Here is a 23,681-nt window from a genome sequence, read left to right on the forward strand (position 1 = left end):
TCTTGCCATTTCAACCAGAAAGGATATTGTCTCAACGACTTGATTACCTGCATCCTGCTTCAAAGGCCTTTTAAAACTGCACTTGAAAGAGAATCCTCTGAACTGTCATTCATGCTTAAATTCGACACTTTACGCCTAAGTTTGAATAAAGACTCTAATTATCTTACCCAATTATCACCTCTAATATCATTATCTCACAGACATTTACCTCTCCAACTGTTGTCTCTTGTCTTGATCTGACATTGTAAGCTCCTTGGGGCAGGGATGATCTTTTTTGTTCTGTTTGTACAGCGCCTAGCACAACGGGAGCCTGGCCTATGACTGGGTCTCCTGGACTATAATAAAATAAGTACTAATATCAAGACACAGCTCTGTATCTAGCAGATAAAGCAAGTCCCAGCAGACAAATTAGTCACATAGTTAGTAAACCCAGACACGGAAACATATTTCACTAAGGAGTGATCTGACCCTAAACACAATATCCTCAGATACAGTCCTTTAATCCTCCCCAGCAAAGCTCTTTGAAATACAGCCAGATTCACCATGGCAGTAGCCTTAGGACAGTGGAAAGGCATTGCGCCATTGTTTATGTATCACTTTTTTTAACTAAAAAGTTCTGTGGAGGGAATTTATTACCAGCTATGAAACGTGGCTACATCAGTGAATGAGAAGCAGTGACATTAAAAGTAATTGACATTAAAATGTTGTGACATTAAAATTAATCATGTTTGATGGATGTTAGAGACTGAATCCACAAGGCTCCAGGGTTCACATTTTAGCAAGTTCGAACATTCATTCCTACCCTCTTCTGCCTATGTTATGTAACGTCTCTTCCCCTACCCCACCCCCCCAGACCTGCCAGTCTCTAAGACCATCTGTAGGGAGGGGCTGGAGAAGGGTGAGTGCTATTTCAGGATGTAGGATGCCTTTTCAGTTGGCATTGCAGCCAGACTCTTTGGTTACCTCCACCGAGTGCATTTCGCCTGCCTGAGATGTGTTTGGGGGAATCTGCTGGTTGCTTCAAAGGAAACATCACAGGCTCTTCTCATGACTTCCACTGGGAAAGGCACAACCCGTGTTTCCTGGGGGAAAGGGGTGCCTGGAAGCCAGAAGGGTTAAAATAATCAGTTTGCCCTACCCTCCTACTGCTGGGCTGCCTGGGATGCATCTTTCAGGGTATGTCTACACTACCCCGCTAGTTCGAACTAGTGGGGTAATGTAGTCATCCACAATTGCAAATGAAGCCCGGGATTTGAATTTCCCGGGCTTCATTTGCATAAAGCCGTCTGGCGCCATTTTTAAATGCCGGCTAGTTTGAACCCCATGCCGCGCGGCTACACGCGGCACGGAGTAGCTAGTTCGGATTAGGCTTCTAATCCAAACTAGCTGTACGAGGATGCATTTAAAAATGGCGCCGGACAGCTTTATGCAAATGAAGCCCGGGAAATTCAAATCCCGGGCTTCATCTGCAATTGCGGATGACTACATTACCCCGCTAGTTCGAACTAGCAGGGTAGTGTAGACATACCCTCATTTCCAAAAAGTTTCCTAGGATTCATAGGGGTGGGAAGTAGTGGTGTGAGGTTGCTGCAGCAGGCCCAGGTTTTCCACCCGGCTTCCTTGCACCCAGGGACTGGCCCTTCCACCAGCCCCATGTCCTGGCCTCCACGTGGCCCTTCCGACTTCCCATTGGCACTATGTCCTGGCCTCCACGTGGCCTCCCCGGAGTCCCGCTGGCCCTGCTAGCTTCAGCAGCCCTTGGGATTCTGCCACCCACAGGCTGCTGTCTGTGGAGTCCAGGCTACCGGCCCTGGAAGCTGTGCGGCTGCCCTGGGTCCTCCCTCTGGCCTGGGGCTCCGCAGCTGCCTCCAGCTGTGGCTGGGTTGCCCACTCTCTGGGACTGGAAGGACCAGATGCCATTCATGGACACTCGCTCGCACGGAGGCTGAGGAGTAGTATATTGTAATGTGCTCGTAAAATACCCGCACCATGGCAGTGCGAGGTTTAATTAACTGGTGCCTGTAAAAAGCCTGGAAATCCTCGGCTGAACCACGTATAAAACAAGTGCACTTCCCACACTGCTTCATGTGAGTGGAACGCCCTTATCTTCAGAACACACTCCCACACTGCGCCTGCGATACGCTAATTAAGGCTTCACAGACTCTAATCGCTTCCGCTGACTTTAATGGGAAACGTGGAGCTGCAGCCAACGCTACACTGAAAGTGTTCAGAGGCTATTTTGAAACGAGATGTTATGCTAGAGGGATACTGGCTCCAGACCCAAGATCAGCATAGCTTGGTCAATAGAGTTCCACTGAGTTCCACCCGCTGACAACATGGTTGCAGGTCATTAAAGGGGAAAGCTTCTCCCATCTAACAGCTCGTTGGTGCTGTTGAAATGGGTGTGCCGATCTGAGTCCAGTTTCAGGCAGAGTGGCATCTGCTTTGCAAAACCATTGATGCAGGTGGGACTAATTGGTCCCCAGTCTCAGCAAGGAGATACTGGATTAAATAGATCAGAGAGATACTTAAAGATGGCTCTTGCCCAGAGGTGGGCAAATACTGGCCTGTGAGCTGGATCCGGTCTGCCAGGGTTAGCCCTAGCGGACCTCACACCCTCTTATTTACCTGCGCCTCCACAGGAATGGGGTATCACAGCTCCCATTGGCTGCGGGTCGCCATTCCAGTCTGTACCTGCGGAGATGCAGATGAATATAGTGGCAGCCCCAGTTTTATTGCCCACCGCTGTTCTTGCAGGACATGAGGAACAGGAGGCAGCGTTGGTGAGTTTGCAGTGTCACTATGGCTGTGTCCAGACTCAGGGTATTTTTCGGGAAAAGTAGCCTTTTCCCGAAAAAACTTCCCCTGTGTCCAGACTCAAGCCGCGTTCTTTCGAAATAATTTCGAAAGAAGGCGGCTTTTCTTTTGATGGCGGTAAACCTCGTTTCACGAGGAAGAACGCCTTCTTTCGAAAGTTCCTCTTTCGAAAGAAGGCGTTCTTCAATGTAAATAGGGCTTCCTCGAAAGAGAGCATCCAGACTCGCTGGGTGCTCTCTTTCGAAAAAGCGGATTGCTCTTTCGAAAGATCCGCCTGCAGTCTAGACGCGATCTTTCGAAAGAGGCTCTTTTGAAAGATGCTTTCGAAAGAGCCTCTTTCAAAAGAAGCCTGCAGTCTAGACATAGCCTATGTGCTCTGCCTGATGCACATAGAAGCATCCTTGCAAAATTCTTCTGTGGGAACAGCTTCCCAAGGTAGGATAAATATCAGTCTGTTGTTGTTCTCATTGCATTGCGAAGGTCAGGTAAGTGGAGTGTATATGTGGGCTCCTTAGTTTTCATAATTATTGTGCAAGGTTCAGCCAGAGACCTCACGTCAGTCTCCAGAGCTATTACCATTGCAGGAGCACAGAGTACAAGAGGAACTGGCACTGTTTCCCCCAAAGAGCCTGTAGCTTTAACAGCTAGAGGGGATAGAGCCAACCTGACACCTGCATGTCAGAGCCAAGTCATTTAGCAGCAGGTAGGAGTTCAGGGAATGTCAGGAACGGCTTTTGGCAGGCCCCCATCCAAAGCTGCCAGGCAGTCATGGTAGCAGCTGGCCTCTCCTAGACGGCAGCCAGTCCCAAGGAGATGCTTCTTCTGAAAGGGGGCGGAGAGCAAGGCAGTATTTTCTGGGTTTGAATGTAACAGTTTTCCACTTCCTTTTTTGGCAACGTGAGGGTCCGCGGGGCCGCAGAAAAGTGAAGTAACGCCTTGGGCAAGAAGCCAGCCACCTTCTCCCAGCCTGAGCCTGGGGCTGCTTTGCATCCTTGGCCTGTTTGCAAACTGCAAGCAGCACCGTGCTGAGCCATGCTGCTCTCTCTGAGTATGGGCAGCATGGGCTGTGAGGGCGCATCTCTTGTTTACTGAAAGAGCCAGGACAACGGGCACGTTTCTCACCGGCCTGCTCCCCCGCACGGAGCGATCTGTTTGGTTTAGAGGTTCACTCCGGCGCTCTGGAAGCCCTGCTGATGTAATTGCATTTTACAGCCAAGGCCAGAGACCCTGCATGGTTATTTCAGCTGCTTAGAGAAAGTCTGTCTAGCGGTTATGGCACAGGGATGTCCACTCTCTTCTGCTTTTGCAGAACACTAGAAAGTCCCCCTGAAGTCCGTGGATCTTGCACAGAGAGAATTAAGACCTCAGGACTTTTGTATTCTATACGCAGCTCTTTGAACAAGTCCCATCGTGTCTCTGAGCCAAATTCTTTCTGAGCGTAAGGGCATGCAGAGTTAAACCAGGGGTGCCTGGAGGGCGGATGCAGCCTCTGGCTTGCCTGGATCTGTCCCGCAAGGCAAAGGCCTCCCCCTAGCACAGGGGAGCCTGTGCTGGCACTCCAGCCCCGCTGCTACCCCACTGCAAGGCTGAAGCACACAGTTTCCTAGCCTCACCCCCCTACCCCCAGGTGCTGGTGTATAAGGGGAATGTGGGGAGTGTCTTTCACGTCAGTGAGGATTTGTTTTTTGGATTTTTGCTTCTCACTTGTGTGCGGCCCCTGACTGATATTTCTGTGGGTCCACGACCCCCGACCCAAAAAAGGTTCCCCACCCTGAGCTAAATTGTGGATGAATTTGGCTCCACTCTCTCCAAGCTGGAAATAATGAACCAGGTTCACAGGAAAGCTGAGAAGCTCATTGAACTGAAGGCTGTAAAAATGGCACTGAGCCCTCAGCATGGAAAGGCCTGTGGCAGCGGAATTCAAACATTTTTCTCATGATCCAGTTGAAGAAAATTGCTGATGCCCATGGCCCAACGTAATGTGACTGGAGTGTGCCGGGGCGGGGCTGAGGGTGAGAGATTTGAGGCGGAGGAGGGGGCTCTGGCTTTGGAGAGGAGCAGGTCAGGGCTGGGGCAGGAGGGACTTACCGTGAGAGGCTTTCGGTCAGCAGAGCAGTGGGGGTCCTGCCTCTCCTGGCACCACAGACCATGCCGTCCCTAGAAGCAGCCAGAAGCAGGTTCCCAGCTAATGGGAGAGTGGAGCTAGTGCTTGGGTCCAGGCAGTGCACAGAGCCCCGTGCACTCTCCCCACCCCTCATCTAGGAACTGGGCCTGGTGCCGGCCACTTCTAGGGCACAGTACAGTCTGTGGTGCCAGGACAGGCAGGTATTCTGCCTCAGACCCCACTGGTCACCTGATCACTGCAGGAATGAGACGGAGCGCCTGACATCCCATAACCCAGTATGGGGCCGCGACCCGTCGATGGAAGTGCCACGTTTTTCTCTTTCGAATGGTGCAACATGTACAGGTTTTACAGCAGGGGCACTGCACAGGGGAAGGTAATTTTAAGATAGCTTGAGCTGAGCATGAAAGTTGAGTGGCTGTTCCTTTTCCTTAAGCAACATGAGACTCTAGTTGGTTGGATGCCACTGGACCAGGCCTGGGCAAGATACAGCCCGCAGGCCGCACCCAGCTAACCAAGCCACTGAATCTGGCCTGCGGAGGCAGCAGGAAGTCCCAGGCAGGCCCCCCTGCTTGCCCCACGCGTCTTGCAGAAACATGGTTGCTGGGCTTCCTTTCTGTTTCAAAACTGGAGGGGAGGGGGAAAGTTTCAGGACCCACCCTGCCCCCAGCATAATCCCATTGGCCAGTTTCTATCCATACTTGTTTGAATAACAGGCATCCAAGAAGAACCACACCCCTCGAGTTGGCTCAGTTATTCAGTGAAGTACATGGCCAGAGAGGAAGTCAGGCTGGCTGGCTGGGAAACATTTTAAGCTCTGCAAGCCTTAGCTCTGTATGCAAGGCAGGCTGATGGCTAGTAAGTCTCCTGGCTCTTACTGCTGGCTAGTAAATCGCCTGGCTTCTAGCACCCCAGCCCTTTTCTGCCCCAACCCTCTGCCCCCCTCTCGCACCCATACTCCATCCCAGATCTGGCACCCCAATCTCCTGCCCCAGATCACAATCCCCTCCTACCTTAGGTCACATCCCAAACCCCTGCACTCCAGCCCCCTGCCCTAGGTCACAACCACCTCCTTCACCCAAATTCCCTCCCAGACTCCAATCTCCCTCCTGGACCCCAGTCCCTTACCCCAAGCTCCCCTCTGCACCCAACCTCCATCCCAAACCCCACATCTCTTCCATTAATATCATGGAAGAGTGCAGCCCTAGACAACTTCCCAAAATCTTAGAGTGGCCCCCATCAAAAATTATTGCCCGTCCCTGAACTGGACAGATGTTGCTTCCTTAAATCCTTAGGCTAGGCCACTGACAAGGAGAATAATAGGGCAGAAAAACTTTATTTTCTATTAACATTTTAAAGTTTTCAAAATGAAGCTCAATACAAATAAACTTTCTAGTGGTTCACCCATCTATGGTGACTCTCATTGAGAAACGTCAAAGCACTTCCCAACACCCCTGGGTGGATCATTTCTGATTATCCACATTTGTGGGTAGATAAACTGAAGCACGAAGCAGTTAAAGTCCAGAATTTGACTCTCTAATTTGAAACACTTTGGTCTTGATGTCCAGAGGTGCTGAGCACCCACAACTCAGATTGCGATTAGTGGAGAAGATGTGAGTGCATGGGGGAAAAGGGGAAAGCCCAATTCAGGCAGTAAAAATGAGTGTGTGCTAGTGCTGTTTGGAAAAAATTCTATTCACTGTTTTGACTGAAAATTATTTTTTCAGCTAAACAAAATCCCTTGCAAAAAATGTTTGCTTCCTTTGAAAACATTCCCTTTTTTATCAGAAAATAAAACCCTAGAAAACCAAGTTTGTGTTGGTTTTCAGCCAGAAACGTTTTAGGTTTTTGGCAGTTTTGGACCAAAACATTTTTGGGTTTCAACAGGAAGTCATAATTTTCCATTGAAAAATTCAACAATAATGAAAAACATCTTTGGGTTTTTTCTTATTGACCGGTGATGGTGGATAGTTCTCTGAATATATGGGCCTAAATGACACCACCAAGATCACGCAATACATGTGGCCAAGCAAGAAATCTAACCAAAGGAGTTCCAACTCCTAAACCTATGCTTTGTCTTTCCTGGGGAGATGTTGAATAAGACAAAAACGTTCTGCAAATATTTGTTTGTTTTTTAAATGAAATGTGCTTTGAGCAGCGTATTGCCCCATTTATGTCACTTCTTATGAACATTCCAGAAACTGAAGAGCATTTTCTGGCACCTTGAAAGTGAATTTCAATGTTATCTACGTGAATATTTGGTGGGAAATTAATTTTAAATGCCCATGGATGTTTGCTTGCTAGCTTATCCAATCAGGAAACAACAACAGATGATTCATCTGACCAATCAAAACTAAGTGCTTTTTTAGATTTTTATAATGACACAAAGTAAAAAATTAAAAAGGCCATTTAGTCAATACTAGAATATTGAATGAATTGGAGGACACAGTGACCTGCTTACAGATATTCAGTCAGCAGCAAAAGAGGTTAAATTCAACAGATAAATTATTCAGCTTTACACTAGACCACCCATGCTGGAATAGCTGGGGTTTACGTTAGTGTAAATGTATCTGACAGATGGTTGCCAGACTTTACAATGAACCCAATCACTTAAAAGAGCCTCCCTGTCTAGAAGCTGAGTGTGCATTTTTCATGTCACTGCAACTGAGTCTTGAGACTCAAGCTGTGGGACAGCTTCTAGTCTCAAGGAAAAAAACTACCCGGTGAGGGAACCGCTCAGTGGTAGGAGAGATGCAGAACCTCTTGCCAGATGTTACTGCCATGAAGAAAGATGAGAGACGTTTTGTGTGGCTAAAGGGAGTGGAAATCAAGAGGCTGGGTGTTCGCATCTCAGCTCTCTCTCTGGCTCGCTGTGGAACCTGTCCGGCAAGGCACTGTTTTGCCTGTGTAAAATGAGAAAGAGCAGTTGATGGAGGCAAAGTAACATTATTGGGACCAACCTGGGTGCACACAGGACAGGGGAGGACAAAGGGGGTTGCTGCCTGATGGCGCAGCCCCGAAGAAACAGACAAATACCGAGGCGCTGGAGGTCTCCTGAGCATGAAAGCCACTTGGATTTAGTTGTGTTCACCCAAGGCCAGAACACATAGGCCTCGAGTTAAATTATCCTCCAGGCTGAACCCTGGCAGGAGACTTTCAAACATTCCCTGCAGGCCTGTGTCTCCCTCGCTATGTGATAAGAGCTGAGCTTAAACCATGATCCTTGGGGATTTCAGGAATGCATTTTCAAACAGCTTTCCATTGCTCTGTAATACCAGTGCAACCCAGTTCAGCATCATAGTGACAGATGAGGGAGATATTGAATGACAGGGGTTCACAGCCTGCAAAGAGACTAATGCCTACGAATCGGGTGGTTTGCTGTCCATTTTCTGGGGTGTTTTTAGTAGAAGTTGTGACAACTTGTGTCCTATGAAAAATGGTCTCTTCTTGGTTTGGTGCTGTGCAGTGATGCATGGTTCCTTCTGTGAAATACCAGGTGGCCATCTCCTATATTACTGAACCAAGGCAAGAGGCTCTGATGCAAGTTGCTTGAGAGAAGATGTCCACATGTAACCAAGAACACTTTTCACCCAAAGATCTCCAGGCTCTTGCCAACTGGTAATTATATAAGCCATATGGCCACACCCCTTGATGCAGGTAAGTATTACAGATGGGGAAAGCATGACACAGACCTGTCCGAAGTCCATTCTCTGGGCCAAGTCCAGAAGTCTTTCATTCATAGATTAGAAGGCCAGAATGGACCACTGTGAGTGTCTTGTTTGACCTAGAATGATAGAATCATAGAGCTGGAAGAGACCTCAGGAGGTCATCAAGTCCAGCCCCCTGCCCAAGGCAGGACCAATCCCAACTAAATCAACCCAGGCAGGGCTTTGTCAAGAAGAGACTTAAAAACCTCTAGGGATGGAGATTCCACCACCTCCCTAGGTAACCCATTCCAGTGCTTCACCACCCTCCTAGTGAAGTAGTTTTTCCTAATATCCAACCTGGACCTCTCCCACTGTAACTTGAGACCATTGCTCCTTGTTCTGCCATCTGTCACTATTGAGAACAGCCTCTCTCCGTCCTCTTTGGAACCTCCCTTCAGGAAGTTGAAGGCTGCTCTCAAATCCCCCCTCACTCTTCTCTTCTGCAGACTAAACAAACCCAAATCCCTCAGCCTCCCCTCATTGGTCATGCACACCAGCCCTCTAATCATTTTGCTTGCTCTCTGCTGGACCCTCTCCAATGCGTCTACATCCTTTCTATAGTGGGGAGCCCAGAAATGTACACAGTATTCCAGATATGGCCTCACCAGAGCCGAATAAAGAGGAATAATCACTTCTCTAGATCTGCTGGCAATGCTCCTCCTAATGCAACCTAATATGCTATTGCCCTTCTTGGCTACAAGGGCACACCGTTGACTCATATCCAGCTTCTCATCCATTGTAACCCCCAGGTCCTTTTCTACAGAACTGCTACTCAGCCAGTCGGTCCCCAGCCTGTAACAATGCTTGGGATTCTTCCGTCCCAAGTGCAGGACTCTACGTTTGTCCTTGTTGAACCTCATCGGATTTTTTTTGGCCCAACCTTCTAATCTGTCCAAGTCACTCTTGACCCTATCCCTGCCCTCCAGCATATCTACCTCTCTCCGTAGCTTAGTGTCATCTGCAAACTTCTGAGGGTGAAATCCATCCCCTCATTCAGGTCATTAATGAAGATGTTGAACAAAACCGGTACAAGAACAGATTCTTGAAGCACTCCTCTAGAAACCGACCGCCAACCTGACATCGAGCCGTTGATCACTACCCATTGGGCCCGACGTCTAGCCGGTTTTCTATCCATCTTACAGTCCATTTATCCAATCCATATTCTCTTAACTTCCTGGCAAGAATATTGTGCGAGGCAGTATCAAAAGCTTTGCTAAAGTCAAGGTATATCACATCCACTGACTTTCCCACATCTACGGAGCCAGTTACCTCATCATAGAAGTTAATCAGATTCGTCAGGCATGACTTGCCCTGAATCCATGTTGACTATTCCTGATCACTTTCCCCTCTTCCAAGTCCTTCAAAATAGATTCCTTAAGGATCCCCTTCATGATTTTTCCAGGGATTGAGGTAAGGCTGATTGGTCTGTAGTTCCCTGGATTGTTCTTCTTCCCTTTTTTAAAGATGGTCACTACATTTGCCTTTTTCCAATCATCTGGGATCTCTCCAGATCGCCATGAGTTTTCAAAGATAATGGCCAAAGGCTCCACAATGACACCTACCAGCTCCCTCAGTAGCCTCGGATGCATTAAATACGGGCCCATGGATTTGTGTATGTTTAGCTTTTCTAAATAGCTCCTAACTCGTTCTTTCCCCACCAAAGTCTGTCCACCTCTTTCCCATACTACGTTGCCTAGTGCATTTGTGTGGGAGCTGACTTTGTCCGTGAAGACAGAGACAAAGAAAGCATCGAGTACTTCAGCTTCCCACATCATCTGTCACTTGGTTACCTCTCTCATCCAGTAAGGGCCCCACACCCTTTCTGATCACCCTCTTATTGCTAACATGTCTGTAGAAACCTTTCTTGTTATCCTTCACATCCCTTGCTAGCTACAATTCCAATTGCACTTTTGCCTTCCTGATGACTCCCCTACATACTTGAGCAATATATTTATACTCCTCCCTAGTCATCTGTCCAAGTTTCCACCAAGGATGTCCCCGGTAAGCCAATCTGGTCGCCTACTATATTTGCTTTTCTTGCTGTGCAGCCGGATGGTTTCTTACTGTGCCTTTAATAAGGCTTCTTTAAAATACTGCCAGCTCTCCTGGATTCCTTCCCCCTTCATGTTAGCATCCCAGAGAATCCGCCCACCAGTTCTCTCAGGGAGTCAAAGTCTGCTTTTCTGAAGTCCAGGGTGTGTATTTTGCTATTCTCCTTTCTTCCTTTTGTCAGGATCCTGAAATCTACCATCCCATGATCACTGCTTCCCAGGTTGTCACCCACCTCCACTTCCCTTACTAGTTCCTCCCTTTTTGTGAGCAACAGGTCAAGCTGCACATGGCCCCTGGTGGGTTCCTTCAGCACTTGTACCAAGAAATTATCCCCAACATTCTCCAAAAACTTCCTGGATTGTCTGTGTACTGCTGTATTGGTCTTCCAACAGATGTCAATGTGATTCAATTCGCCCATGAGAACCAGGGCCTGAAATCTGGAAGCTTCTCTCAGTTGTCCGAAGAAAGCCACGTCTACCTCATCCACCTGATCCGGCGTCTATAGTAGACCCCAACCACAACATCACCCCTGTTGCTTCCACCTCTAAATTTAACCCATAGACTCTCAACAGTCTTTTCTCTCTCTAAATCATGGGTTCCCAAACTGGGGGCATGTAGAAATTCCAGGGGGGGCACGAGGTGATCCAGCCTTCTCCCCCATCAAGTTTTGCTGCCCTGCTCAGTTCCTTTTTGGGTTTTTTTGCTCAACAAGTTTTGCTGCTATTGGGGGGGGTTCAAAAATCAAAAAGGGGGGCGTGATGCCAAAAGGTTTGGCAACCACTGCTCTAAATTGCTCCGAGCAATCATACTGCTCTCTTACATACAATGCAACTCTTCCTTTTCTCCCCCTCCTGTTCTTCCTGAACAGTTTATACCCTTCCATGACAGCGCTCCAGTCATGCGAATCATCCCACCAAGTCTCTGTCATTCCAATCAAATTGTAGTTCTTTGACTGGGCCAGGGCTTCTAATTCTTCTTGTTTGTTCCCCAGGCTTCTCGCAGTTGTGCACAAACTCCTTAGATAACCAGTTGATCGCTCTACCTTCTCCATCCAAATCAGGGGTCTTCCTTTGTTGCTCGTTCCTCCTTGTGATTCTTCCTGGTGTCTGGCTTCCTCACTTACCTCAGCTTTGGTCACCATCCTTTAACGAACCTAGTTTAAAGTCCTCCTCACTAGGTTTGCCAGCCTGTCCACAAAGAGGCTCTTTCCTCTCTTGGTTTGGTGGATCCCATCTCTTCCTAACAATCCTTGTGCCCGGAACATAGTCCCTCCTATATAACATGCCAATCTTAAGAGAATGCAAGCGATTCCAGCAGTAGATTAAGTAGGAGTTGAACTTGTCGATACTTGGATACTCTTTTCACTGATCACACGAAGCTCTTCTTACAGGCCAGATCCCTCCCTGCAAGCAGGGGCTAATCAGGGCAACACAAGGAGGCTTCTCCTCGCCAAGTTTCTTCTTGATCATTCTGTAAGGTTTGTCCCTTCCCCTCTGAACAGGTTACAGATCTGTCTCCAAACTGCATGAATCCACTGGGCTCTGCATCTGCATGGCGATGGCTCTGTTATCCCCTTGCTCAGGTCTTTCCCTGGGAGATCCAGTGAATGAGAGCTACCAGGGTGCTGGAATTGGTGTCAGGGAACTGTCCCCAAGAACAAAAAGGTAAAATATAAAGACACTTTTCCCCAAGTTCTTAGGTCTTGCGCCAAGTACAGTTCAGCTGAACCCAAAGAGCAGGATACTTAGTCAATAGGACAAGTAGTGGATTTAGGATAAGTCAGAATAAGTGCAGATTAAATATGAGTTCTGTGTTTAATTATGAATCCAGCAGATACAAAAAATAGGATAACAAATACAAATGTGTACAATAATTCAGCACTGAGAATATAATTAATACCGGTCATTCATAACATCATAGGTTTGGAAGAGACCTCAGGAGGACATCAAGTCCAACCCCCTGCCTAAAGCAGAACCAATCCCAACTCGATCATCCCAGCCAGGGCTTTGTCAAGCCGGGACTTAAAAACTTCTAGGGTTGGAGATCCCACCGCCTCCCAAAGGAACCCATCCCAGTGCTTCACCACCCTCGCAGGGAAATAATTTCTCCTAATATCCAGCCTAGACCTCCCCCACTGCAACTTGAAACCATTGCTCCTTGTTCTGCCATCCGTCACTACTGAGAACAGCCTCTCACCCTCCTTCCTTCTTCTCCCTGTTTTAGATTGGGGAGAATCCCATATTTCATCACATCTAGAAGAACAGTGTTCTCCCTTGCCCGGCTACATGATTTTCTCATCCCCTCCTACTTGTGCCAGTAGCTGAAGGCACCCTTGATGCTAACGACTCTTGATATGAGGGGGATGGTCGGTCAAGTTGCCGTGGGGGGTTCCCAAGTCTGGATGAGCACAAGGGAAAAGTTCAATGACACTTTGATTTAGGTTGAAGCCTATGTTGTGGTCAGCCCCCTTCAGTACAATGAGGGGAAGGTGAGAATTCAGAGTCTCTGTGGCAGAGGTTAGCTGGATTTGAACAAGGGTTACCCATTCCTCCCAGGCTTAGCTCTATATACTCCACCTGACCTTTACAGTATGTTCCTTGATAACATGCCTGACCTTTTCAGATCTAATTAGCAAATCTGCTCGATTGTTGCCCAAATGCTGTATTTATCTTTTTCCTCCTCTGTTCCGCACGTTGCAAACCCTGCTTGCTCACTAGAGCTCGGTATCTCAATCGGAGCTTCCTTACTCTAGAGACACTGATACCCAGATGCAAAGAGCCCTGCCTCTTTAGCCATAACTCCACTAGCTGGGACATGTGCGTAACAGAACTGAATTCTCTTTTGCGAAAAGGTCACAGGCATATTTGGCAGACACAGGACTTGTGTGCTTTCATCCAGGGCTTCCCTCAGAAATTCCCTTAGGCTCATGATGCCTTTGCTGTTGGATGGTGCTCTGTGCACTTTAGAATATGACAAACAAGAAATGCTTTGAACAATGCCCTAAGAATCCTGCTGCATAGGTAAATGTGGCATAATCTGCGCCCCTCCCCCCCCCATCTAGGTCTCATTTTGACCTCTAATAATCAGAGAAGGCAAAGTTTGATATGCCTTCCAAAATGTGTTACCATTAATGATGATAATTCTGGATATTCCTGGTATCCATACATAGAGCCCTGCATGGATACAAAACCATATCCACATCTACAAAAATGATCCATGGATAGCCACATCCACAGCTGCAGATACCTGCTGATATGAAGTGGATATCTGCACATTTTCAGGGTTCTAGACACAAAATTTGTATCTGCAGCTGCATAAATGAGCAGTGGCTATTCGCATCCATATCTGCAGATGTACAGATATAAAGTGGGTATCAGCAGATTTGCAGTGCTCTATCCATACAAATATCCAATCTTTGTTAAGTTCACCTCACTGTCATTAATGTGTCTAGCCTCACAACGCTGCAGGTAGATCGGGACATGCTATTACCCCCACTACTCTAATGAAGAGCTGAGCCCAATATCGGATTTGGGAATTCAACCCTGTGGTCCATTTACTGCACCGTTCTTCCTTTCAACAGTGATGGCATAAGGGCTGTGAATGAATCACTGTGTCTTGCACCTGGCCATTTAGACATCACAAAAGGCCACAAAGAGCTACTCATGATTGAGAAGAAGATGCAGTTTCTGCCCCAAAGAGCTTACAGTGGAAAGAGGCAGCAAAAGAAAGCAAGGTTGGAACCACAAAGGATGGTTCTATTTGTTGCTGCTGCTTTATCAGTTGTGTGTATGACAGGATGGACATGTTAACTGTGGGAGATGAACAGGAGGGTTTTTTCATGAGGTGCTTTAATATTTGTAGACATCACAGAAAAAGTCTGTTTTGATCTCCAAAACAACAACCCCCAAACCAAGAGACAGTCTTCTTCCCATTTTGGTGAACAGGTGATTGTGTTAACTAAATGCTACACCATACGCTTCAAAGGATAACTTGACCTTCCTCCTCTCTCCCAATGGATTGGGGGGAATTTTTGTTACAAAATGTTTAGTTAATACTGTCCACAGCAAAGTAAATAGGTAGGATAACGAACTACGTAGTTTGTACCTGTGGCATTATTGTCCTCTGCTGGCTAGAATCAGAACTGCTTTTCAGTATGACATAGATCCCCATACTGCTAGTAGCTAATGGAGATTCCTCTTTTTCTCATGTGATGCTTTTGGAGAAGAGAGTTTGAGTTTTAACCCTTCCACCACCAGGATATTCAAAGCACAGCTGCTATGAAAGTGCAAAATTCAAAATTTCGAATATGTTTCTATTCCAGAGGGTTTGAAATGTAACCATTTTTATTTTTCAAAAATTTTCAGTAGAGTTTAACCTATTTTACTGAAATTGGTTTCATAACATTTATTTACCAAAACCCCTAGTTTTAAGTAAGATTTTTTTTTTAAAATAACATACACAATTCAAAAATGCTTTGATAAACATAACAAAAATGCCATGGAATATTTCACAAAAACAGAAAATGTCAATAATGTTAACAATTTTTGTTTTTAAAGAGAGGCTATTCATCAATAAAAAAACATGTAATGCAAAAAATTAACATTATTTAATCTGAGTGGGGTGTGCAGCACAGTGGCAAAAAGTCCTAAGTGGGAATGGATTTGTTACAGCATGTATCTTGCATATTCAGAGCAACAGTTTAATATTTCATACTCGGTGTAAGTACAGCTATGTCTTCAATACATTTATCCCTTTAGCGCAGAGAGGGAGAGTAGGATGTTCAAAAATGGGCATGCAGAATACCTTACTCAGATCCTAAAATAATAATAGATAAAGCATATTGCAGAAAACTTTCCTTAGCCCAAAAGTGATTGCATTTCCTAGCAAATTTATTATCAGATTATCAGCTGGTATAAACTGGCATGATGAACTGATTGATGGTGGTCACTCGTTGCTGAGAATTATCATCTTTGAAAGTACAGTCCATAGGGTATAGCGAGTCACTGAGTCAAAGGCCTTAGTTAGATCAATTAAAGCCAGGTACAGTGGTCAGTTTTGCTCCTGACACTTTTCTTGCAGCTGCTGTGTGATGAAGCTCAGATCTGTAGTTCTGCGACATGGTCGGAAGCCACTCTGTGACTCCGGTAAAATTTCTTCTCACGGGGCAGAAGATGGGTTACAAGGACCAGTGTCAGCACTTTGCCTGCAAAGCAAAAAGAGAGATACCACAATAGCTCCCACAGTCCACTTTAACCCCTTTCTTAAAGAGGGTTACAATCAAAGTATCCCTCATTTCACTGGGTATCTCCTCCTTTATCCACATTTTAAGGATAAGCAGGCTAAGCTGCTGAATTAACTCTGGTCCACTGTCTTCGAAGATTTCAGCAGGGATCCCATCTGGAGCTGCTGCCTTGTTGTTCTTCATCTGCTTGATATCATTGTGTACTCATGAAATTTGGGAGGTCTCCAAGCTCATCCCTAGAAGGTCATTGGGGGATTTGTTCAAGAACTTTATCCACAACCACGGAGTCATTTCCAGTGAAAATGAATGGCTTCATTGTCCTTCACAAGTGTGGTTCCATCCTGAGAGCGATGGGGGTTCATGCCATGACAAGCTGGCCCATAAACAGCCTTAGTGGCACTTTAGAAACCACATGTATTATGGGTGTCCACGAAATGTTGGAGTTCTTGCGCACTCTCAGTCCACCATTTGTTCTTGAGTTCTCTGGTTTTACGTTGGACTTCTCCCTTTGCCTTAGCATGAGCTTCTCTCTTCTGACAAGCACAAAATGCCATTCTCTTCTCATTGACGTGTTGCTCGATTTCAACATCATTCTTATCAAACCAGTCCTGATGCTTTCTGAGGAAACTGGTATAGTTCCACTGAAGTCAAGGCAGCCACATTGATTTGTATCAGCTGAGGATTTGGAGTTATTTCAAAATAACCCCCTTATTTCAAAATAATAAATGGAGCATCCACACTACCAAGCTCTTTATTTTGAAATAACAGGCTAGTTATTTTGAAATCTGTACTCCTGCTTTCCTCAGGGAATTAGGTTATTTCAGAATAGTTATTTTGGGAGTTATTATTTTGAATTTATTTATTTGAAATAATTTTCTAGTGTAGACATGCCCTTACTGGGGATGGAATCTTTTCCAGACCATTGCTATGTTTATGTTTGTGTGTGTGTGTGTGGGGGGGGGGTGTTTCTAATATGTCCTGCAACTGCTTATTTTAAACTAAGAATATATCTAATCAGTAGCAAGCCAGTCCGAAAAACATTTGGTCAAGTCTGGCATTATCATATTTTTCATTTCTTTCACACTTCTGTAATACATTCTTGTCGTATTATCCAAATTTGAATTTTCAGTCTTTTCATGTAGTTCAAAGGTTTTGGTAGCCATTGTGTCATGTTGCTATGTGTCAGTTAACACAGCTGCTAAGTTCTGTCTTCATAGGTGGCTTCCCTTTCATGGTGGAAAAAGTCTTTCCAAACACTGTATGCATTTCTCCTGTAGTAGCTCTTTTGAAGTCAGTGAGATAGTTTGCATGAGCCAAGTGTGCCGGATTTGACCTTCAATTTGTAAATCTGAGCCTTGGGATCCTTCTGGACACTGTGCATTACAGAAATGTGAACTAAGTGTTTTTTCAGTGAAACACAAATTAGCATTCCTCATCTCTGATGAGCTTGGTGGATAGCAAAGATCCCACTTCCTAAAGTGCACATGTCTGCTTATCTTTCAGTATATAAAGTGGGATTCACATTCCAATATACTCCTTGCTTTGTTTGGGCTGGAGATGTGACTCATAGAGTGTGATGCATGGAGCGCTGCCTCTTGCCTTTTAAGAGACAGTGCTGTGTGTTTGGAACTGTGTAACTCCTCCTGGTAATGGAAAGAACATGGGAAATATGAAGGGAGCAGATAGTAGTTTCATTTTCCAACCCAAATCCCTAAGGGAATGCTTGCAGCTGGCATGGTGCTATGCCAAACCCTGCGATGAATGTGGAGCGTGGCATTAAATAATATTAACAACATTACTCACGGTTTGATCCTCCTTTTAGTTGTAGACTTGGAAATCAGGAGAAACTCTATTGAAGACAGTGGGATGAGATTACTGTAGAAGAGAAGGGATGCAGACCCTTAGCATTACATTCCATCTTCCAGAAGCTTTGCAAGCATAAACTAATTAATTAATTCTCACATTTTCTCTGTGTAATGGGAGAATATATATTAGACCCATTTTAAAGGTGGGGAAACAGATGCAGATTTGATTTTTGTTGCGCCAGTCCTGTGCCCGGTCACAAGCCCACACCTCTCATTCAAAAAAACGATTTCTTGGAGTCACTTAGAATTTAATGCATTTTTTCGTAAGAGTAACGGGGAGGGTCTGTTGCTGCTGTTCGTTTTCTGCCCTAGAGTAAACTATGGCTGCATGTTTGAGAATGGAAGGGAATATGAAAAGCGACAGAGTGCTAATACATTAGGCATTCATTTTGCATCATATTAGCAATGCTTGTACTGGATAAGTGAAATGTCATACTCTGTTAACACACAATTTAGGGAACATAACTGAACATTTCACTAAGGTAACTTGAAACTTGTTAACAAGATGATGCTCATACTTTGGATGTGCATTAATCTTCACTGTGGATTATTGCTGCAGCAGTAGAGATGCAATAAAGCATTTGGTTTACTTTGAAATAATTATTTTTTGTCTTTAAAAATATGAAATACATTCTCCTGTGAAGAAACACAGCTGAGGAAACAGAACCATAGTTCAGCACTTTTGGGAGAACTGTTGTCTTGCTTTGGAAACTAAAACACATTTTTTTTTACTTGATGATGATTTTGTTCAGAAGCTCTTGTATTACCCTTCCAAATATAACTTTGCAATCTTTCTTTGCCCTGAATTTTCTGAAATGGACATCCCCAATCCTGTCTTTGGGACCCGCCCCCCCTCCCGCCAGTCGATGAGAAAAAGTACAGACTTGGGCCACTCCAGTCTCCTTTTGAACACATCATGAGATGTGGTGGAGTGCTCTACATTTTTAAATTAGGCGCCCTGTAAAGACACCAGTCTGAGGATATTTCTACACTACTGGGATCTATTGGGAAAAGGCACACAAACTGCGCTCCACAATTTGCTTACCTTTTTCTGAAAGAGGCTTTTCCAAAATTTAGCCCGTCTACACTAGGCCAAATTTCAGAAAAGCTTCCTCTTTTGGAAGAGCCCTTCTACCTCGTGGGAGGAGGAAGACAGGGCTTCTGAAAGACCATGTCTGCTTTTCCACAAAAAAAAGCAGAAGAGCAGACGCGTTCCCTGGATGCAACAGAGTTTTTCTGAGATACCTCTGGTAGACATAGCTTGAGGTCTGCACAGCTACTCAGCTGCACGTCTATAAAGGTCAATAGAATTGTATTGGTGTAAGCAAGTGAAGACTCTGATCCCAGGGTTTGCACAGGAAAGATCCTCATCTAGGTTTTGTCTACACTGCGAGTTTTTGAGGCAGAAAATATGCTAATGAGTTCCTAATAAGTTGAGATCTCATTAGCATATTTTCTGCTGTTTCTTTTTGCGCACGAGGCATAAGGATCTACACTGCTTCTTTTTGCGCAAAAATCCCCTTGCACAAAAAGAAACGGCAGAAAATATGCTAATGAGATCACGACTTACATTAATGGGTCCCTCATTACCATATTTTCTGCCACAAAAACCTGCAGTGTAGATGTAGCCCTCGTATATATCCACAGGGCTCCACTGATCTGTCATAATTTACACCTGTTAAAGATCCTTGAGACCTACGGTCTGTCTTTTCAGTTTGGATTGTAAGCTCTTTGAAGCAGTGACTGTTTGACTGTGGATCAAATGCTGACTCCACTGAGTGGAAAAGCTTCCAGCGACATCAGCAGGGCCAGGATTCCACCCTGCCTCCAGGTGCTCCTGTAAAACAAATAATATGTAATGGCAGTAAATAATGCTGAGCATCAGGGTTCTCTCTAATGCTTAGAACAGGCTCCTGAGTCAGGTCGTATGGCATGAAATCCAGGCTTCACTGAAGCCAATGAGAGTTTTGTCATTGACTTCAGTGGGGTCAGGTTTTCATCCTGATTTTCCCTTCCCGCATCTGTCACCGATTGACTCCATGGCTTGGACAAGTCATTTCATCTCTCAGTGACTCCGTGTTCCCATTTCTTATACAAGTATAACAATGTCTGCCTCACTGGCACGATGCTGAAGCTTAATACATTCATGCTAGCACCGAGCTTTGTGTTCTGCAAATGGAAGAGACTATACAAATGCAAAGTGTTTTCTTTCCTTCCTCACTCTCATCTTCCTTCTCATATTCTCCACCTTGCTTTAAATCAGAGAGTATTTAATGAAGAAAAGGCAGCAATATATCTCATATTTTCATGGAGATCTGTCCCATTCTCTCTCTTCCTCCAAGCACAGTTTGTAAGGTGCCTAGCATGACCCAGATTCTGTCACTGGCTATATGAATGTCTGGGAGGTACCCTTAGATGTTTCATACCCCTAATTTATCTGGAAGATGTACTAACGAGTTCTCTGCAAACATCTGAAACACAACACCTGAAATTTCCAGCAGCTTAACTGAGCCATGTTACTATAAAGAAGCAGATACCTTAACTCTTTTACTATTAAAACACCTGGACATTTAGCTAACAGGCTAAGGGACTTCATACCGTTCATTGTATAAACATTCTAAAACTGGAAGATGAAACTTAGCATCTTGTGTTGTGTTTGCTTTGGTCTTGAAGACCGTAAACCTGGCACCTTTTACTAGCACTAGCCATTAATTTGAAAAATGCAAAGGAGGTAAACTCTATCCCCATGCCTAGACCCGATTGGCCTCCACAAATCCCCTACTTAAATCAGAGTCCAATTTCTTTCTTGTTTTCCACCATCCCTCCTCAAGAATCTAGATGAAAACCTGACTCTACTGAAGCCAATGGCAAAGATTCCATTGACTTCATTATGGTCAGGATTTCACCCCCAGTTTTCAGAAGTGTGAATGTAAGGTCCTTGGGACAGGGACTGTCTTCTGTTGTTTGTAGAGCCCATGGAACATTAGGGCTCCAGTTCTGAGCTTCCAGAAAACTCCATCATAAGAGTATGTCCCCTGGAACCTTTGTAGAACATTGCATTGGTCCTTGGATTACTTTTTTTAAAAAGTGACTACTAGGAGGCTACGGCCCCTGCTCACTACACTTGCCAACCCCCCTCCCTCCTGCCCAGAGCACCTAGGGTTGCCAGATGGTTTCAACAAAAATACCGGACACACTTGACATTACATCACAATCTACATTCCATCTTATTTAGAAAATACCGGACATTTCTATTTTCTCAGTTTGTTTCCCGAACAGAAAGCTCAAATACTGGACTGTCCAGTTCAAAACTGGACACCTGGCACCCCTAAGAGCACTGGGAAGTGGGGAGGGGAAGGCCACGCGGATCCTGCCCCACTCAGAGCACCAGGGAGAGTGGAAGGGGAGGCCACACGACTCGTGCCCCACTTAGAGCACTGGGGAGGGGAGAGACCACACAGCTCCCGCCTCTTTAGGAAAAAGGCTTCCTCCTCGTAGAAAGAGGTTTACCACTGTCGGAAAACCCCTGCGTTCTTTTAACTTTATGTCGAAAGAACACAATTGCAGTGTGGGTGTAAGTGTAGTTTTTCCAGAAAAATGGCCATTTTTCCAGAAAAACTCTGCAGTGTAGCCATACCCTCAGAAACAGATTTGGAAGAACCAGAACAAGGGAGGCCAGCTCCCACAGCTGATGGTGTTTCTTTTGGAGTCTGCATAGCACTAGCCAGACTTTAGCCCCACCTGCCCTCCCCCTCTCAGTCTGTGTTAGCTTTCAAAACTGATGTTTTTCTTCATTAAACTTTGCGTTTTTCTGTTCTACTGGGGCCAGATTAACTCCTCAGCCGTTCTGATTCCACAAGGCTCACGTCATCGCTTGGAAATGTTGCAATACACATGTTCCTTCAGTTTTATTTCATTGCTGCTCAGGAATCCTGCTCTCAAGCCTTTGTCCCAAACACATTTGATTTCAATAAGAGAGGGCCTCTGCAGTGCTGCGCTTACATGGGCGGCATCCACTGACCTCTGTGTTTTGACACAGCCTCGCCATCTCTGCGGGAGCTGGCTATGAGCTCACATTTTTTATCTGAGACGCTTTCACCTCACAACCAAATTCTTGAACTGAAAAGGGAGGCGAGTGGGGCAGGCGGCAGGCAGCATGCACTGGCGTCTGGATCTTGCTCACTCCACACACTAAAGCTCTTGGGAGAAGGTGACCCCTGACCCATCTCCCTCTGCTGGCCAAGGAATACAAAAACCAGATGTCCCAGAACATAGTCTTGGCTGGGCTAATTACCCTGAGGAGACTTCCCTCTGCATCCAGCCCCTCCCCCACTTGCAAAAAGAATGTAAAATAGCCATCTCTTTGTAAAAGGGCACCATTTGACATTTGTCTGCACTTCAAATGCTGTCCAGGGTGGGGAAGTGTTAAGACTGGAACCACAAATGACAATGGGAAATATGACACAAAAGGGGGGGATATGGTCGAATGATTGTCAGGATTGCAAAGAGGTTTTGGGGGGGCCTGGGAAGAATCTGAAATGGAGGGCCTGTCATCCTTCCAAAAAATTGTCAAAAATTCCAAAAGTTTGTCACCTAGACAAACTTGCCTTTGCAATAGGCAGTCACTTGCACCAAAAATCAGAAGTGTATTAGGTTACTCCCCGTCCCAAAGAGACAGTCATTTACAACAGGTCTGCTGCGTTTTAGATCGTACACCAAAGACAATTGTAGCCCAGTTCTCTAATACAGTGGTTCCCAACTTTTTTGATAATGTGGACCGGCAAACCCATTCACAACCTTTTGGCAGACGGGTAACATTTTATTTGCATATCATTATGCAAATAATGAATATGCAAACATGCAAATAAAATGCTACTGGTTTGCCAAAATCGCAGACCCCAAAGCCCCCCATTGCCAGCTCCCCCCCAGAGGCCCCAGTGCCCCCCAGTGTCAGTCCCTTGCCTCTTAGATCCCCCCATCCCTTAAAGCTCTGATACTAGCCCCACCCCCAGAACCCTCCAGTATTAACTTTGCCCCCCAGAGCTCCCCAGTGCCATCCCCCACCTCTTAGAGCCCCCAGCACTAGCCCTGCCCCTGGAGCCCCCACTGCCAGCCCCATCCCCCTTACCTAGCCCTGCGCTACCTTCCAGCTGCCCAGATTGTGCTGCTGCCCAGCTCACAGCGGCGCTAAGGCTGCCGTGCCATGCTCCTCGCAGCCCTCCTGCCGTGCAACGGATCACTCTTCCACGAGCAGGAGACCCTGCCCCTGCCCGGCGCTGGTTGGCTGAGAGGCGGGGCAGGACATGCCTCTCCCAACAGCCACGGTGGGAAGGGAGGTGCTGGGTGGTGTGTCCCTAGGCCCCAGAGCCGCTGCAGCCCAGCAGCCAGTGGTTTGCAGCCTGGCACCGGGCCGCAGACTGGTGGCCGGGAACCGCTGCTCTAATAAGCTATCTAGTTATGTATTAACTACGAAAGGGAAATGCCAGAGTTATTCACAAGGTTAAGGCATGTTAACATAAACACACAAATGAGTTGCAGCCTTAATAAGCAAGCTCTGTATGTCCCTTGGGGCTAACCCGGGCTAAATACTGGGAATCTCTTGCTTATGCCTAGAAAACTTTGCCCTGGAGAGTCCAGCATAAAGGTGCGGTTTCTCCTTGTTAGGCTTTTTATTCCTTCCCCCATTCTGCTCCTGCTGCAAACTTAGACTTTCTCTATATGTAAAGTGCAGCCATGGCAGCACTTTAAGGTGCAAGTGTAGCAACGGTGTTCTATGTAAACCACCTCGACGAGGGGAGTAGCTAACAGCGCTGGGAGTCCAACTCCCAGAGCAGTATCCTGGTTCATACTGGCACTTTATAGCACTATAACTTGCT

General features: G+C 46.0%; 1 protein-coding gene and 1 long non-coding RNA gene across 3 annotated transcripts in view; one reads left to right on the plus strand and one right to left on the minus strand.

The window, feature by feature from the left end:
• LOC142820545 (CXADR-like membrane protein) overlaps positions 1-23,681 on the plus strand; it is a 100,534-nt gene that overhangs the window by 48,468 nt on the left and 28,385 nt on the right. The window lies entirely within an intron of this gene.
• LOC142820536 (uncharacterized) lies at positions 15,126-23,215 on the minus strand. The gene is made up of 4 exons (XR_012897757.1): positions 22,934-23,215; positions 19,505-19,642; positions 17,744-17,815; positions 15,126-15,901 (listed from the first exon to the last, which is right to left on the minus strand). It is a non-coding gene; the product is annotated as an uncharacterized LOC142820536 (long non-coding RNA).

Source organism: Pelodiscus sinensis, chromosome 26 (genome assembly GCF_049634645.1).
Source record: "Pelodiscus sinensis isolate JC-2024 chromosome 26, ASM4963464v1, whole genome shotgun sequence".
Taxonomy (NCBI): Eukaryota; Metazoa; Chordata; order Testudines; family Trionychidae; genus Pelodiscus; species Pelodiscus sinensis.